Source organism: Doryrhamphus excisus, unplaced genomic scaffold, assembly GCF_037039965.1.
Source record: "Doryrhamphus excisus strain RoL-2023G ecotype Guam unplaced genomic scaffold, RoL_Dexc_Guam_v1.1 HiC_scaffold_24, whole genome shotgun sequence".
Lineage (NCBI taxonomy): Eukaryota > Metazoa > Chordata > Actinopteri > Syngnathiformes > Syngnathidae > Doryrhamphus > Doryrhamphus excisus.
Window position 1 is genome coordinate 6,915,001 of NW_027621862.1, and position 10,000 is coordinate 6,925,000.

At 52.0% G+C, this 10,000-nt stretch overlaps 27 non-coding genes and 18 pseudogenes across 27 annotated transcripts in view; all 45 read left to right on the forward strand.

The window, feature by feature from the left end:
* The window catches only part of LOC144895395 (5S ribosomal RNA), a 119-nt gene extending 44 nt beyond the window's left edge, over positions 1–75 (forward strand). Inside the window, exon 1 of the ribosomal RNA XR_013625894.1 lies at positions 1–75. This exon is cut by the window's left edge and continues 44 nt beyond it. This is a non-coding gene — a ribosomal RNA (5S ribosomal RNA).
* A 112-nt stretch (positions 76–187) lies between these two features.
* LOC144897189 (5S ribosomal RNA) lies at positions 188–306 on the forward strand. Its single transcript, XR_013626759.1, has one exon. It is a non-coding gene; the product is annotated as a 5S ribosomal RNA (ribosomal RNA).
* Positions 307–419: 113 nt separating this feature from the next.
* On the forward strand, positions 420–538 carry LOC144896243 (5S ribosomal RNA). The gene has a single exon (XR_013626424.1). It is a non-coding gene; the product is annotated as a 5S ribosomal RNA (ribosomal RNA).
* Positions 539–650: 112 nt separating this feature from the next.
* On the forward strand, positions 651–759 carry LOC144896247 (5S ribosomal RNA; annotated as a pseudogene).
* Positions 760–871: 112 nt separating this feature from the next.
* Positions 872–990, forward strand: LOC144896543 (5S ribosomal RNA). Its single transcript, XR_013626456.1, has one exon. It is a non-coding gene; the product is annotated as a 5S ribosomal RNA (ribosomal RNA).
* A 112-nt stretch (positions 991–1,102) lies between these two features.
* On the forward strand, positions 1,103–1,211 carry LOC144896373 (5S ribosomal RNA; annotated as a pseudogene).
* Positions 1,212–1,323: 112 nt separating this feature from the next.
* Positions 1,324–1,442, forward strand: LOC144897162 (5S ribosomal RNA). Its single transcript, XR_013626732.1, has one exon. It is a non-coding gene; the product is annotated as a 5S ribosomal RNA (ribosomal RNA).
* A 112-nt stretch (positions 1,443–1,554) lies between these two features.
* Positions 1,555–1,673, forward strand: LOC144895949 (5S ribosomal RNA; annotated as a pseudogene).
* Positions 1,674–1,786: 113 nt separating this feature from the next.
* Positions 1,787–1,905, forward strand: LOC144897144 (5S ribosomal RNA). Its single transcript, XR_013626714.1, has one exon. It is a non-coding gene; the product is annotated as a 5S ribosomal RNA (ribosomal RNA).
* A 112-nt stretch (positions 1,906–2,017) lies between these two features.
* LOC144896094 (5S ribosomal RNA) lies at positions 2,018–2,126 on the forward strand (annotated as a pseudogene).
* A 112-nt stretch (positions 2,127–2,238) lies between these two features.
* On the forward strand, positions 2,239–2,357 carry LOC144897145 (5S ribosomal RNA). Its single transcript, XR_013626715.1, has one exon. It is a non-coding gene; the product is annotated as a 5S ribosomal RNA (ribosomal RNA).
* Positions 2,358–2,469: 112 nt separating this feature from the next.
* On the forward strand, positions 2,470–2,588 carry LOC144895775 (5S ribosomal RNA). Its single transcript, XR_013626283.1, has one exon. It is a non-coding gene; the product is annotated as a 5S ribosomal RNA (ribosomal RNA).
* Positions 2,589–2,700: 112 nt separating this feature from the next.
* On the forward strand, positions 2,701–2,819 carry LOC144895371 (5S ribosomal RNA). The gene has a single exon (XR_013625869.1). It is a non-coding gene; the product is annotated as a 5S ribosomal RNA (ribosomal RNA).
* Positions 2,820–2,931: 112 nt separating this feature from the next.
* Positions 2,932–3,050, forward strand: LOC144895902 (5S ribosomal RNA; annotated as a pseudogene).
* Positions 3,051–3,162: 112 nt separating this feature from the next.
* Positions 3,163–3,281, forward strand: LOC144897025 (5S ribosomal RNA). Its single transcript, XR_013626594.1, has one exon. It is a non-coding gene; the product is annotated as a 5S ribosomal RNA (ribosomal RNA).
* Positions 3,282–3,393: 112 nt separating this feature from the next.
* LOC144895276 (5S ribosomal RNA) lies at positions 3,394–3,512 on the forward strand. Its single transcript, XR_013625772.1, has one exon. It is a non-coding gene; the product is annotated as a 5S ribosomal RNA (ribosomal RNA).
* A 112-nt stretch (positions 3,513–3,624) lies between these two features.
* Positions 3,625–3,733, forward strand: LOC144896528 (5S ribosomal RNA; annotated as a pseudogene).
* A 113-nt stretch (positions 3,734–3,846) lies between these two features.
* Positions 3,847–3,965, forward strand: LOC144895847 (5S ribosomal RNA). The gene has a single exon (XR_013626353.1). It is a non-coding gene; the product is annotated as a 5S ribosomal RNA (ribosomal RNA).
* Positions 3,966–4,077: 112 nt separating this feature from the next.
* On the forward strand, positions 4,078–4,196 carry LOC144897158 (5S ribosomal RNA). The gene has a single exon (XR_013626728.1). It is a non-coding gene; the product is annotated as a 5S ribosomal RNA (ribosomal RNA).
* A 112-nt stretch (positions 4,197–4,308) lies between these two features.
* Positions 4,309–4,427, forward strand: LOC144895358 (5S ribosomal RNA). The gene has a single exon (XR_013625856.1). It is a non-coding gene; the product is annotated as a 5S ribosomal RNA (ribosomal RNA).
* A 112-nt stretch (positions 4,428–4,539) lies between these two features.
* Positions 4,540–4,658, forward strand: LOC144897308 (5S ribosomal RNA). Its single transcript, XR_013626878.1, has one exon. It is a non-coding gene; the product is annotated as a 5S ribosomal RNA (ribosomal RNA).
* Positions 4,659–4,770: 112 nt separating this feature from the next.
* LOC144895811 (5S ribosomal RNA) lies at positions 4,771–4,889 on the forward strand. The gene has a single exon (XR_013626319.1). It is a non-coding gene; the product is annotated as a 5S ribosomal RNA (ribosomal RNA).
* A 112-nt stretch (positions 4,890–5,001) lies between these two features.
* LOC144897138 (5S ribosomal RNA) lies at positions 5,002–5,120 on the forward strand. Its single transcript, XR_013626708.1, has one exon. It is a non-coding gene; the product is annotated as a 5S ribosomal RNA (ribosomal RNA).
* A 112-nt stretch (positions 5,121–5,232) lies between these two features.
* LOC144897074 (5S ribosomal RNA) lies at positions 5,233–5,351 on the forward strand. The gene has a single exon (XR_013626644.1). It is a non-coding gene; the product is annotated as a 5S ribosomal RNA (ribosomal RNA).
* Positions 5,352–5,463: 112 nt separating this feature from the next.
* Positions 5,464–5,572, forward strand: LOC144895981 (5S ribosomal RNA; annotated as a pseudogene).
* Positions 5,573–5,686: 114 nt separating this feature from the next.
* Positions 5,687–5,805, forward strand: LOC144896670 (5S ribosomal RNA; annotated as a pseudogene).
* Positions 5,806–5,917: 112 nt separating this feature from the next.
* On the forward strand, positions 5,918–6,026 carry LOC144896529 (5S ribosomal RNA; annotated as a pseudogene).
* Positions 6,027–6,139: 113 nt separating this feature from the next.
* Positions 6,140–6,258, forward strand: LOC144895848 (5S ribosomal RNA). The gene has a single exon (XR_013626354.1). It is a non-coding gene; the product is annotated as a 5S ribosomal RNA (ribosomal RNA).
* A 112-nt stretch (positions 6,259–6,370) lies between these two features.
* Positions 6,371–6,489, forward strand: LOC144897309 (5S ribosomal RNA). Its single transcript, XR_013626879.1, has one exon. It is a non-coding gene; the product is annotated as a 5S ribosomal RNA (ribosomal RNA).
* Positions 6,490–6,601: 112 nt separating this feature from the next.
* On the forward strand, positions 6,602–6,710 carry LOC144896897 (5S ribosomal RNA; annotated as a pseudogene).
* A 112-nt stretch (positions 6,711–6,822) lies between these two features.
* Positions 6,823–6,941, forward strand: LOC144895521 (5S ribosomal RNA). The gene has a single exon (XR_013626024.1). It is a non-coding gene; the product is annotated as a 5S ribosomal RNA (ribosomal RNA).
* Positions 6,942–7,053: 112 nt separating this feature from the next.
* Positions 7,054–7,172, forward strand: LOC144897056 (5S ribosomal RNA). The gene has a single exon (XR_013626626.1). It is a non-coding gene; the product is annotated as a 5S ribosomal RNA (ribosomal RNA).
* Positions 7,173–7,284: 112 nt separating this feature from the next.
* LOC144896322 (5S ribosomal RNA) lies at positions 7,285–7,393 on the forward strand (annotated as a pseudogene).
* A 112-nt stretch (positions 7,394–7,505) lies between these two features.
* On the forward strand, positions 7,506–7,624 carry LOC144896709 (5S ribosomal RNA; annotated as a pseudogene).
* A 112-nt stretch (positions 7,625–7,736) lies between these two features.
* LOC144895573 (5S ribosomal RNA) lies at positions 7,737–7,855 on the forward strand. The gene has a single exon (XR_013626076.1). It is a non-coding gene; the product is annotated as a 5S ribosomal RNA (ribosomal RNA).
* A 112-nt stretch (positions 7,856–7,967) lies between these two features.
* On the forward strand, positions 7,968–8,086 carry LOC144896635 (5S ribosomal RNA). Its single transcript, XR_013626465.1, has one exon. It is a non-coding gene; the product is annotated as a 5S ribosomal RNA (ribosomal RNA).
* A 112-nt stretch (positions 8,087–8,198) lies between these two features.
* LOC144896392 (5S ribosomal RNA) lies at positions 8,199–8,307 on the forward strand (annotated as a pseudogene).
* A 112-nt stretch (positions 8,308–8,419) lies between these two features.
* Positions 8,420–8,528, forward strand: LOC144896745 (5S ribosomal RNA; annotated as a pseudogene).
* Positions 8,529–8,640: 112 nt separating this feature from the next.
* On the forward strand, positions 8,641–8,749 carry LOC144896249 (5S ribosomal RNA; annotated as a pseudogene).
* Positions 8,750–8,862: 113 nt separating this feature from the next.
* LOC144895983 (5S ribosomal RNA) lies at positions 8,863–8,971 on the forward strand (annotated as a pseudogene).
* Positions 8,972–9,083: 112 nt separating this feature from the next.
* LOC144895830 (5S ribosomal RNA) lies at positions 9,084–9,202 on the forward strand. The gene has a single exon (XR_013626336.1). It is a non-coding gene; the product is annotated as a 5S ribosomal RNA (ribosomal RNA).
* Positions 9,203–9,314: 112 nt separating this feature from the next.
* Positions 9,315–9,423, forward strand: LOC144896296 (5S ribosomal RNA; annotated as a pseudogene).
* A 112-nt stretch (positions 9,424–9,535) lies between these two features.
* Positions 9,536–9,644, forward strand: LOC144896095 (5S ribosomal RNA; annotated as a pseudogene).
* A 112-nt stretch (positions 9,645–9,756) lies between these two features.
* On the forward strand, positions 9,757–9,875 carry LOC144895916 (5S ribosomal RNA). Its single transcript, XR_013626392.1, has one exon. It is a non-coding gene; the product is annotated as a 5S ribosomal RNA (ribosomal RNA).
* A 112-nt stretch (positions 9,876–9,987) lies between these two features.
* The window catches only part of LOC144895465 (5S ribosomal RNA), a 119-nt gene continuing 106 nt past the window's right edge, over positions 9,988–10,000 (forward strand). Inside the window, exon 1 of the ribosomal RNA XR_013625968.1 lies at positions 9,988–10,000. This exon is cut by the window's right edge and continues 106 nt beyond it. This is a non-coding gene — a ribosomal RNA (5S ribosomal RNA).

Sequence of the window (10,000 nt, forward strand, 5' to 3'; positions counted from 1 at the left end):
TCGGAAGCAAAGCAGGGGTGGGCATGGTTAGTACTTGGATGGGAGACCGCCTGGGAATACCAGGTGCTGTAAGCTTTTTATGGTTTCTGCTCTTGCCTGACAGCAGAGGGCGCTGTTTGACACTTTTTGCTGGAGTCTAGTTTGGCCTGCGTCGCCTTCAAATAGGATCTTTTCAGTTGACCTGGCAGCTTACGGCCATACTACCCTGAAAACGCCCGATCTCGTCTGATCTCGGAAGCTAAGCAGGGGCGGGCCTGGTTAGTACTTTGATGGGAGACCGCCTGGGAATACCAGGTGCTGTAAGGTTTTTTATGGTTTCTGCTCTTGCCTGACAGCAGAGGGCGCTGTTTGACACTTTTTGCTGGAGTCTAGTTTGGCCTGCGTCACCTTCAAATAGGATCTTTTCAGTTGACCTGGCAGCTTACGGCCATACTACCCTGAAAACGCCCGATCTCGTCCGATCTCGGAAGCTAAACAGGGACGGGCCTGGTTAGTACTTGAATGGGAGACCGCCTGGGAATACCAGGTGCTGTAAGCTTTTAATGGTTTCTGCTCTTGCCTGACAGCAGAGGGCGCTGTTTGACACTTTTTGCTGGAGTCTAGTTTGGCCTGCGTCGCCTTCAAATAGGATCTTTTCAGTTGACCTGGCAGCTTACGGCCATACTACCCTGAAGACGCCCGATCTCGGAAGTTAAGAAGGGGCGGGCCTGGTTAGTACTTGAATGGGAGACCGCCTGGGAATACCAGGTGCTGTAAGCTTTTAATGGTTTCTGCTCTTGCCTGACAGCAGAGGGCGCTGTTTGACACTTTTTGCTGGAGTCTAGTTTGGCCTGCGTCGCCTTCAAATAGGATCTTTTCAGTTGACCTGGCAGCTTACTGCCATACTACCCTGAAAACACCCGATCTCGTCTGATCTCGGAAGCTAAGCAGGGGCGGGCCTGGTTAGTACTTTGATGGGAGACCGCCTGGGAATACCAGGTGCTGTAAGCTTTTTATGGTTTCTGCTCTTGCCTGACAGCAGAGGGCGCTGTTTGACACTTTTTGCTGGAGTCTAGTTTGGCCTGCGTCGCCTTCAAATAGGATCTTTTCAGTTGACCTGGCAGCTTACGGCCATACTACCCTGAAAACGCCCGATCTCGGAAGTTAAGAAGGGGCGGGCCTGGTTAGTACTTGGATGGGAGACCGCCTGGGAATACCACGTGCTGTAAGCTTTTAATGGTTTCTGCTCTTGCCTGACAGCAGAGGGCGCTGTTTGACACTTTTTGCTGGAGTCTAGTTTGGCCTGCGTCGCCTTCAAATAGGATCTTTTCAGTTGACCTGGCAGCTTACGGCCATACTACCCTGAAAACGCCCGATCTCGTCCGATCTCGGAAGCTAAACAGGGACGGGCCTGGTGAGTACTTGAATGGGAGACCGCCTGGGAATACCAGGTGCTGTAAGCTTTTAATGGTTTCTGCTCTTGCCTGACAGCAGAGGGCGCTGTTTGACACTTTTTGCTGGAGTCTAGTTTGGCCTGCGTCGCCTTCAAATAGGATCTTTTCAGTTGACCTGGCAGCTTACTGCCATACTACCCTAAAAACGCCCGATCTCGTCTGCTCTCGGAAGCTAAGCAGGGGCGGGCCTGGTTAGTACTTGAATGGGAGACCGCCTGGTAATACCAGGTGCTGTAAGCTTTTTTATGGTTTCTGCTCTTGCATGACAGCAGAGGCCGCTGTTTGACACTTTTTGCTGGAGTCTAGTTTGGCCTGCGTCGCCTTCAAACAGGATCTTTTCAGTTGACCTGGCAGCTTACGGCCATACTACCCTGAAAACGCCTGATCTCGTCCGATCTCGGAAGCAAAGCAGGGGCGGGCCTGGTTAGTACTTGGATGGGAGACCGCCTGGGAATACCAGGTGCTGTAAGCTTTTTATGGTTTCTGCTCTTGCCTGACAGCAGAGGGCGCTGTTTGACACTTTTTGCTGGAGTCTAGTTTGGCCTGCGTCGCCTTCAAATAGGATCTTTTCAGTTGACCTGGCAGCTTACGGCCATACTACCCTGAAAACGCCCGATCTCGGAAGTTAAGAAGGGGCGGGCCTGGTTAGTACTTGGATGGAAGACCGCCTGGGAATACCAGGTGCTGTAAGCTTTTTATGGTTTCTGCTCTTGCCTGACAGCAGAGGGCGCTGTTTGACACTTTTTGCTGGAGTCGAGTTTGGCCTGCGTCGCCTTCAAACAGGATCTTTTCAGTTGACCTGGCAGCTTACGGCCATACTACCCTGAAAACGCCTGATCTCGTCCGATCTCGGAAGCAAAGCAGGGGCGGGCCTGGTTAGTACTTGGATGGGAGACCGCCTGGGAATACCAGGTGCTGTAAGCTTTTTATGGTTTCTGCTCTTGCCTGACAGCAGAGGGCGCTGTTTGACACTTTTTGCTGGAGTCTAGTTTGGCCTGCGTCGCCTTCAAATAGGATCTTTTCAGTTGACCTGGCAACTTATGGCCATACTACCCTAAAAACGCCCGATCTCGTCTGATCCCGGAAGCTAAGCAGGGGCGGGCCTGGTTAGTACTTGGATGGGAGACCGCCTGGGAATACCAGGTGCTGTAAGCTTTTTATGGTTTCTGCTCTTGCCTGACAGCAGAGGGTGCTGTTTGACACTTTTTGTTGGAGTCTAGTTTTGCCTGCGTCGCCTTCAAATAGGATCTTTTCAGTTGACCTGGCAGCTTGCGGCCATACTACCCTGAAAACGCCCGATCTCGTCCGATCTCGGAAGCTAAACAGGGACGGGCCTAGTTAGTACTTGAATGGGAGACCGCCTGGGAATACCAGGTGCTGTAAGCTTTTAATGGTTTCTGCTCCTGCCTGACAGCAGAGGGCGCTGTTTGACACTTTTTGCTGGAGTCTAGTTTGGCCTGCGTCGCCTTCAAATAGGATCTTATCAGTTGACCTGGCAGCTTACGGCCATACTACCCTGAAAATGCCTGATCTCGTCAGCTCTCGGAAGCTAAGCAGGGGCGGGCCTGGTTAGTACTTGAAAGGGAGACCGCCTGGGAATAGCAGGTGCTGTAAGCTTTTTATGGTTTCTGCTCTTGCCTGACAGCAGAGGGCGCTGTTTGACAGTTTTTGCTGGAGTCTAGTTTGGCTTGCGTCGCCTTCAAATCGGATCTTTTCAGTTCACCTGGCAGCTTACGGCCATACTACCCTGAAAACGCCCGATCTCGTCCGATCTTGGAAGCTAAGCAGGGGCAGGCCTGGTTAGTACTTGAATGGGAGACCGCCTGGGAATACCAGGTGCTGTAAGCTTTTTATGGTTTCTGCTCTTGCCTGACAGCAGAGGGCGCTGTTTGACACTTTTTGCTGGAGTCTAGTTTGGCCTGCGTCGCCTTCAAATAGGATCTTTTCAGTTGACCTGGCAGCGTACGGCCATACTACCCTGAAAACGCCCGATCTCGTCTGGTCTCGGAAGCTAAGCAGGGGCGGGCCTGGTTAGTACTTGGATGGGAGACCGCCTGGGAATACCAGGTGCTGTAAGCTTTTTATGGTTTCTGCTCTTGCCTGACAGCAGAGGGCGCTGTTTGACACTTTTTGCTGGAGTCTAGTTTGGCCTGCGTCACCTTCTAATAGGATCTTTTCAGTTCACCTGGCAGCTTACGGCCATACTACCCTGAAAACGCCCGATCTCGGAAGTTAAGAAGGGGCGGCCCTGGTTAGTACTTGGATGGGAGACCGCCTGGGAATACCAGGTGCTGAAAGCTTTTTATGGTTTCTGCTCTTGCTTGACAGCAGAGGGCGCTGTTTGACACTTTTTTGCTGGAGTCTAGTTTGGCCTGCGTCACCTTCAAATAGGATCTTTTCAGTTCACCTAGCAGCTTACGGCCATACTACCCTGAAAACGCCCGATCTCGTTTGATCTCGGAAGCTAGGCAGGGGCGGGCCTGGTTAGTACTTGCATGGGAGACCGCCTGGGAATACCAGGTGCTCTAAGCTTTTTATGGTTTCTGCTATTGCCTGACAGCAGAGGGCGCTGTTTGACACTTTTTGCTGGAGTCTAGTTTGGCCTGCGTCGCCTTCAAATAGGATCTTTTCAGTTGACCTGGCAGCTTACGGCCATACTACCCTGAAAACGCCCGATCTCATCCGATCTCGGAAGCTAAGCAGGGGCGGGCCTGGTTAGTACTTGGATGGGAGACCGCCTGGGAATACCAGGTGCTGTAAGCTTTTTATGGTTTCTGCTCTTGCCTGACAGCAGAGGGCGCTGTTTGACACTGTCTGCTGGAGTCTAGTTTGTCCTGCGTCGCCTTCAAATAGGATCTTTTCAGTTGACCTGGCAGCTTACGGCCATACTACCCTAAAAACACCCGATCTCGTCCGATCTCGGAAGCTAAGCAGGGGCGGGCTTGGTTAGTACATGGATGGGAGACCGCCTGGGAATACCAGGTGCTGTAAGCTTTTTATGGTTTCTGCTCTTGCCTGACAGCAGAGGGCGCTGTTTGACACTTTTTGCTGGAGTCTAGTTTGGCCTGCGTCGCCTTCAAATGGGATCTTTTCAGTTGACCTGGCAGCTTACGGCCATACTACCCTGAAAACGCCTGATCTCGTCCGATCTCGGAAGCTAAGCAGGGACGGGCCTGGTTAGTACTTGAATGGGAGACCGCCTGGGAATACCAGGTGCTGTACGCTTTTAATGGTTTCTTCTCTTGCCTGACAGCAGAGGGCGCTGTTTGACACTTTTTGCTGGAGTCTAGTTTGGCCTGCGTCACCTTCTAATAGGATCTTTTCAGTTGACCTGGCAGCTTCCGGGCATACTACCCTGAAAACGCCCGATCTCGTCCGATCTTGGAAGCGAAGCAGGGGCGGGCCTGGTTAGTACTTGGATGGGAGACCGCCTGGGAATACCAGGTGCTGTAAGCTTTTTATGGTTTCTGCTCTTGCCTGACAGCAGAGGGCGCTGTTTGACACTTTTTGCTGGAGTCTAGTTTGGCCTGCGTCGCCTTCAAATAGGATCTTTTCAGTTGACCTGTCAGCTTACGGCCATACTACCCTGAAAACGCCCGATCTCGTCCGATCTCGGAAGCTAAGCAGGGGCGGGCCTGGTTAGTACTTGGATGGGAGACCGCCTGGGAATACCAGGTGCTGGAAGCTTTTTATGGTTTCTGCTCTTGCCTGACAGCAGAGGGTGCTGTTTGACACTTTTTGCTGGAGTCTAGTTTGGCCTGCGTCGCCTTCAAATAGGATCTTTTCAGTTGACCTGGCAGCTTGCGGCCATACTACCCTGAAAACGCCCGATCTCGTCCGATCTCGGAAGCTAAACAGGGACGGGCCTGGTTAGTACTTGAATGGGAGACCGCCTGGGAATACCAGGTGCTGTAAGCTTTTAATGGTTTCTGCTCTTGCCTGACAGCAGAGGGCGCTGTTTGACACTTTTTGCTGGAGTCTAGTTTGGCCTGCGTGGCCTTCAAATAGGATCTTTTCAGTTGACCTGGCAGCTTACGGCCATACTACCCTGAAAACGCCCGATCTCGGAAGTTAAGAAGGGGCGGGCCTGGTTAGTACTTGGATGGGAGACCGCCTGGGAATACCAGGTGCTGTAAGCTTTTTTTATGGTTACTGCTCTTGCATGACAGCAGAGGGCGCTGTTTGACACTTTTTGCTGGAGTCTAGTTTGGCCTGCGTCGCCTTCAAATAGGATCTTTTCAGTTGACCTGGCAGCTTACGGCCATACTACCCTGAAAATGCCTGATCTCGTCAGCTCTCGGAAGCTAAGCAGGGGCGGGCCTGGTTAGTACTTGGATGGGAGACAGCCTGGTAATACCAGGTGGTCTAAGCTTTTAATGGTTTCTGCTCTTGCCTGACAGCAGAGGGCGCTGTTTGACACTTTTTGCTGGAGTCTAGTTTGGCCTGCGTCACCTTCTAATAGGATCTTTTCAGTTCACCTGGCAGCTTACGGCCATACTACCCTGAAAACGCCCGATCTCGGAAGTTAAGAAGGGGCGGCCCTGGTTAGTACTTGGATGGGAGACCGCCTGGGAATACCAGGTGCTGAAAGCTTTTTATGGTTTCTGCTCTTGCTTGACAGCAGAGGGCGCTGTTTGACACTTTTTTGCTGGAGTCTAGTTTGGCCTGCGTCACCTTCAAATAGGATCTTTTCAGTTCACCTGGCAGCTTACGGCCATACTACCCTGAAAACGCCCGATCTCGTTTGATCTCGGAAGCTAGGCAGGGGCGGGCCTGGTTAGTACTTGCATGGGAGACCGCCTGGGAATACCAGGTGCTCTAAGCTTTTTATGGTTTCTGCTCTTGCCTGACAGCAGAGGGCGCTGTTTGACACTTTTTGCTGGAGTCTACTTTGGCCTGCGTCGCCTTCAAATGGGATCTTTTCAGTTGACCTGGCAGCTTACGGCCATACTACCCTGAAAACGCCTGATCTCGTCCGATCTCGGAAGCTAAGCAGGGACGGGCCTGGTTAGTACTTGAATGGGAGACCGCCTGGGAATACCAGGTGCTGTACGCTTTTAATGGTTTCTTCTCTTGCCTGACAGCAGAGGGCGCTGTTTGACACTTTTTGCTGGAGTCTAGTTTGGCCTGCGTCACCTTCTAATAGGATCTTTTCAGTTGACCTGGCAGCTTCCGGGCATACTACCCTGAAAATGTCCGATCACGGAAGCTAAGCAGGGGCGGGCCTGGTTAGTACTTGGATGGGAGACCGCCTGGGAATAACAGGTGCTGTAAGCTTTTTATGGTTTTTGCTCTTGCCTGACAGCAGAGGGCGCTGTTTGACACTTTTTGCTGGAGTCTAGTTTGGCCTGCGTCGCCTTCAAATAGGATCTTTTCAGTTGACCTGGCAGCTTACGGACATACTACCCTGAAAACGCCCGATCTCGTCTGATCTCGGAAGCTTAGCAGGGGCGGGCCTGGTTAGTACTTGGATGGGAGACCGCCTGGGAATACCAGGTGCTGTAAGCTTTTTATGGTTTCTGCTCTTGCCTGACAGCAGAGGGCGCTGTTTGACACTTTTTGCTGGAGTCTAGTTTGGCCTGCGTCGCCTTCAAATAGGATATTTTCAATGGACCTGGCAGCTTACGGCCATACTACCCTGAAAATGCCCGATCTCGTCCGATCTCGGAAGCGAAGCAGGGGCGGGCCTGGTTAGTACTTGGATGGGAGACCGCCTGGGAATACCAGGTGCTGTAAGCTTTTTATGGTTTCTGCTCTTGCCTGACAGCAGAGGGCGCTGTTTGACACTTTTTGCTGGAGTCTAGTTTGGCTTGCATCGCCTTCAAATAGGATCTTTTCAGTTGACCTGGCAGCTTACGGCCATACTACCCTGAAAATGTCCGATCTCGGAAGCAAAGCAGGGGCGGGCCTGGTTAGTACTTGGATGGGAGACCGCCTGGGAATACCAGGTGCTGTAAGCTTTTTATGGTTTCTGCTCTTGCCTGACAGCAGAGGGCGCTGTTTGACACTTTTTGCTGGAGTCTAGTTTGGCCTGCGTCGCCTTCAAATAGGATCTTTTCAGTTGACCTGGCAGCTTACGGACATACTACCCTGAAAATGCCCGATCTCGTCTGATCTCGGAAGCTAAGCTGGGGCGGGCCTGGTTAGTACTTGGATGGGAGACAGCCTGGTAATACCAGGTGGTCTAAGCTTTTAATGGTTTCTGCTCTTGCCTGACAGCAGAGGGCGCTGTTTGACACTTTTTGCTGGAGTCTAGTTTGGCCTGCGTCACCTTCAAATAGGATCTTTTCAGTTGACCTGGCAGCTTACGGCCATACTACCCTGAAAATGCCTGATCTCGTCAGCTCTCGGAAGCTAAGCAGGGGCGGGCCTGGTTAGTACTTGAATGGGAGACCGCCTGGGAATACCAGGTGCTGTAAGCTTTTTATGGTTTCTGCTCTTGCCTGACAGCAGAGGGCGCTGTTTGACACTTTTTGCTGGAGTCTAGTTTGGCCTGCGTCACCTTCAAATAGGATCTTTTCAGTTGACCTGGCAGCTTACGGCCATACTACCCTGAAAACGCCCGATCTCGTCCGATCTCGGAAGCTAAGCAGGGGCGGGCCTGGTTAGTACTTGGATGGGAGACCGCCTGGGAATACCAGGTGCTGTAAGCTTTTAATGGTTTCTGCTCTTGCCTGACAGCAGAGGGCGCTGTTTGACACTTTTTGCTGGAGTCTAGTTTGGCCTGCGTCGCCTTCAAATAGGATCTTTTCAGTTGACCTGGCAGCTTACGGCCATACTACCCTGAAAATGCCCGATCTCGGAAGTTAAGAAGGGGCGGGCCTGGTTAGTACTTGGATGGGAGACCGCCTGGGAATACCAGGTGCTGCAAGCTTTTTATGGTTTCTGCTCTTGCCTGACAGCAGAGGGCGCTGTTTGACACTCTTTGCTGGAGTCTAGTTTGGCCTGCGTCGCCTTCAAATAGGATCTTTTCAGTTGACCTGGCAGCTTACGACCATACTACCCTGAAAATGTCCGATCTCGGAAGCAATGCAGGGGCGGGCCTGGTTAGTACTTGGATGGGAGACCGCCTGGGAATACCAGGTGCTGTAAGCTTTTTATGGTTTCTGCTCTTGCCTGACAGCAGAGGGCGCTGTTTGACACTTTTTGCTGGAGTCTAGTTTGGCCTGCGTCGCCTTCAAATAGGATCTTTTCAGTTGACCTGGCAGCTTACGGCCATACTACCCTGAAAACGCCCGATCTCGGAAGCTAAACAGGGACGGGCCTGGTTAGTACTTGAATGGGAGACCGCCTGGGAATACCAGGTGCTGAAAGCTTTTTATGGTTTCTGCTCTTGCTTGACAGCAGAGGGCGCTGTTTGACACTTTTTTGCTGGAGTCTAGTTTGACCTGCGTCACCTTCAAATAGGATCTTTACAGATCACCTGGCAGCTTACGGCCATACTACCCTGAAAACGCCCGATCTCGGAAGTTAAGAAGGGGCGGGCCTGGTTAGTACTTGGATGGGAGACCGCCTGGGAATACCAGGTGCTGTAAGCTTTTAATGGTTTCTGCTCTTGCCTGACAGCAGAGGGCGCTGTTTGACACTTTTTGCTGGAGTCTAGTTTGGCCTGCGTCGCCTTCAAATAGGATCTTATCAGTTGACCTGGCAGCTTACGGCCATACTACCCTGAAAATGCCTGATCTCGTCAGCTCTCGGAAGCTAAGCAGGGGCGGGCCTGGTTCGTACTTGGATGGGAGACTGCCTGGGAATACCTGGTGCTGTAAGCTTTTTATGGTTTCTGCTCTTGCCTGACAGCAGAGGGCGCTGTTTGACACTTTTTGCTGGAGTCTAGTTTGGCCTGCGTCGCCTTCAAATAGGATCTTTTCAGTTGACCTGGCAGCTTACGGCCATACTACCTTGAAAACGCCCGATCTCGGAAGTTAAGAAGGGGCGGGCCTGGTTAGTACTTGGATGGAAGACCGCCTGGGAATACCAGGTGCTGTAAGCTTTTTATGGTTTCTGCTCTTGCCTGACAGCAGAGGGCGCTGTTTGACACTTTTTGCTGGAGTCTAGTTTGGCCTGCGTCGCCTTCAAATAGGATCTTTTCAGTTGATCTGGTAGCTTACGGCCATACTACCCTGAAAACGCCCGATCTCGGAAGTTAAGAAGGGGCGGGCCTGGTTAGTACTTGGATGGAAGACCGCCTGGGAATACCAGGTGCTGTAAGCTTTTTATGGTTTCTGCTCTTGCCTGACAGCAGAGGGCGCTGTTTGACACTTTTTGCTGGAGTCTAGTTTGGCCTGCGTCGCCTTCAAATAGGATCTTTTCAGTTGACCTGGCAGCTTACGGCCATACTACCCTGAAAACGCCCGATCTCGTCCGATCTCGGAAGCTAAGCAGGGGCGGGCCTGGTTAGTACTTGAATGGGAGACCGCCTGGGAATACCAGGTGCTGTAAGCTTTTAATGGTTTCTGCTCTTGCCTGACAGCAGAGGGCGCTGTTTGAGACTTTTTGCTGGAGTCTAGTTTGGCCTGCGTCGCCTTCAAATAGGATCTTTTCAGTTGACCTGGCAGCTTACGGCCATA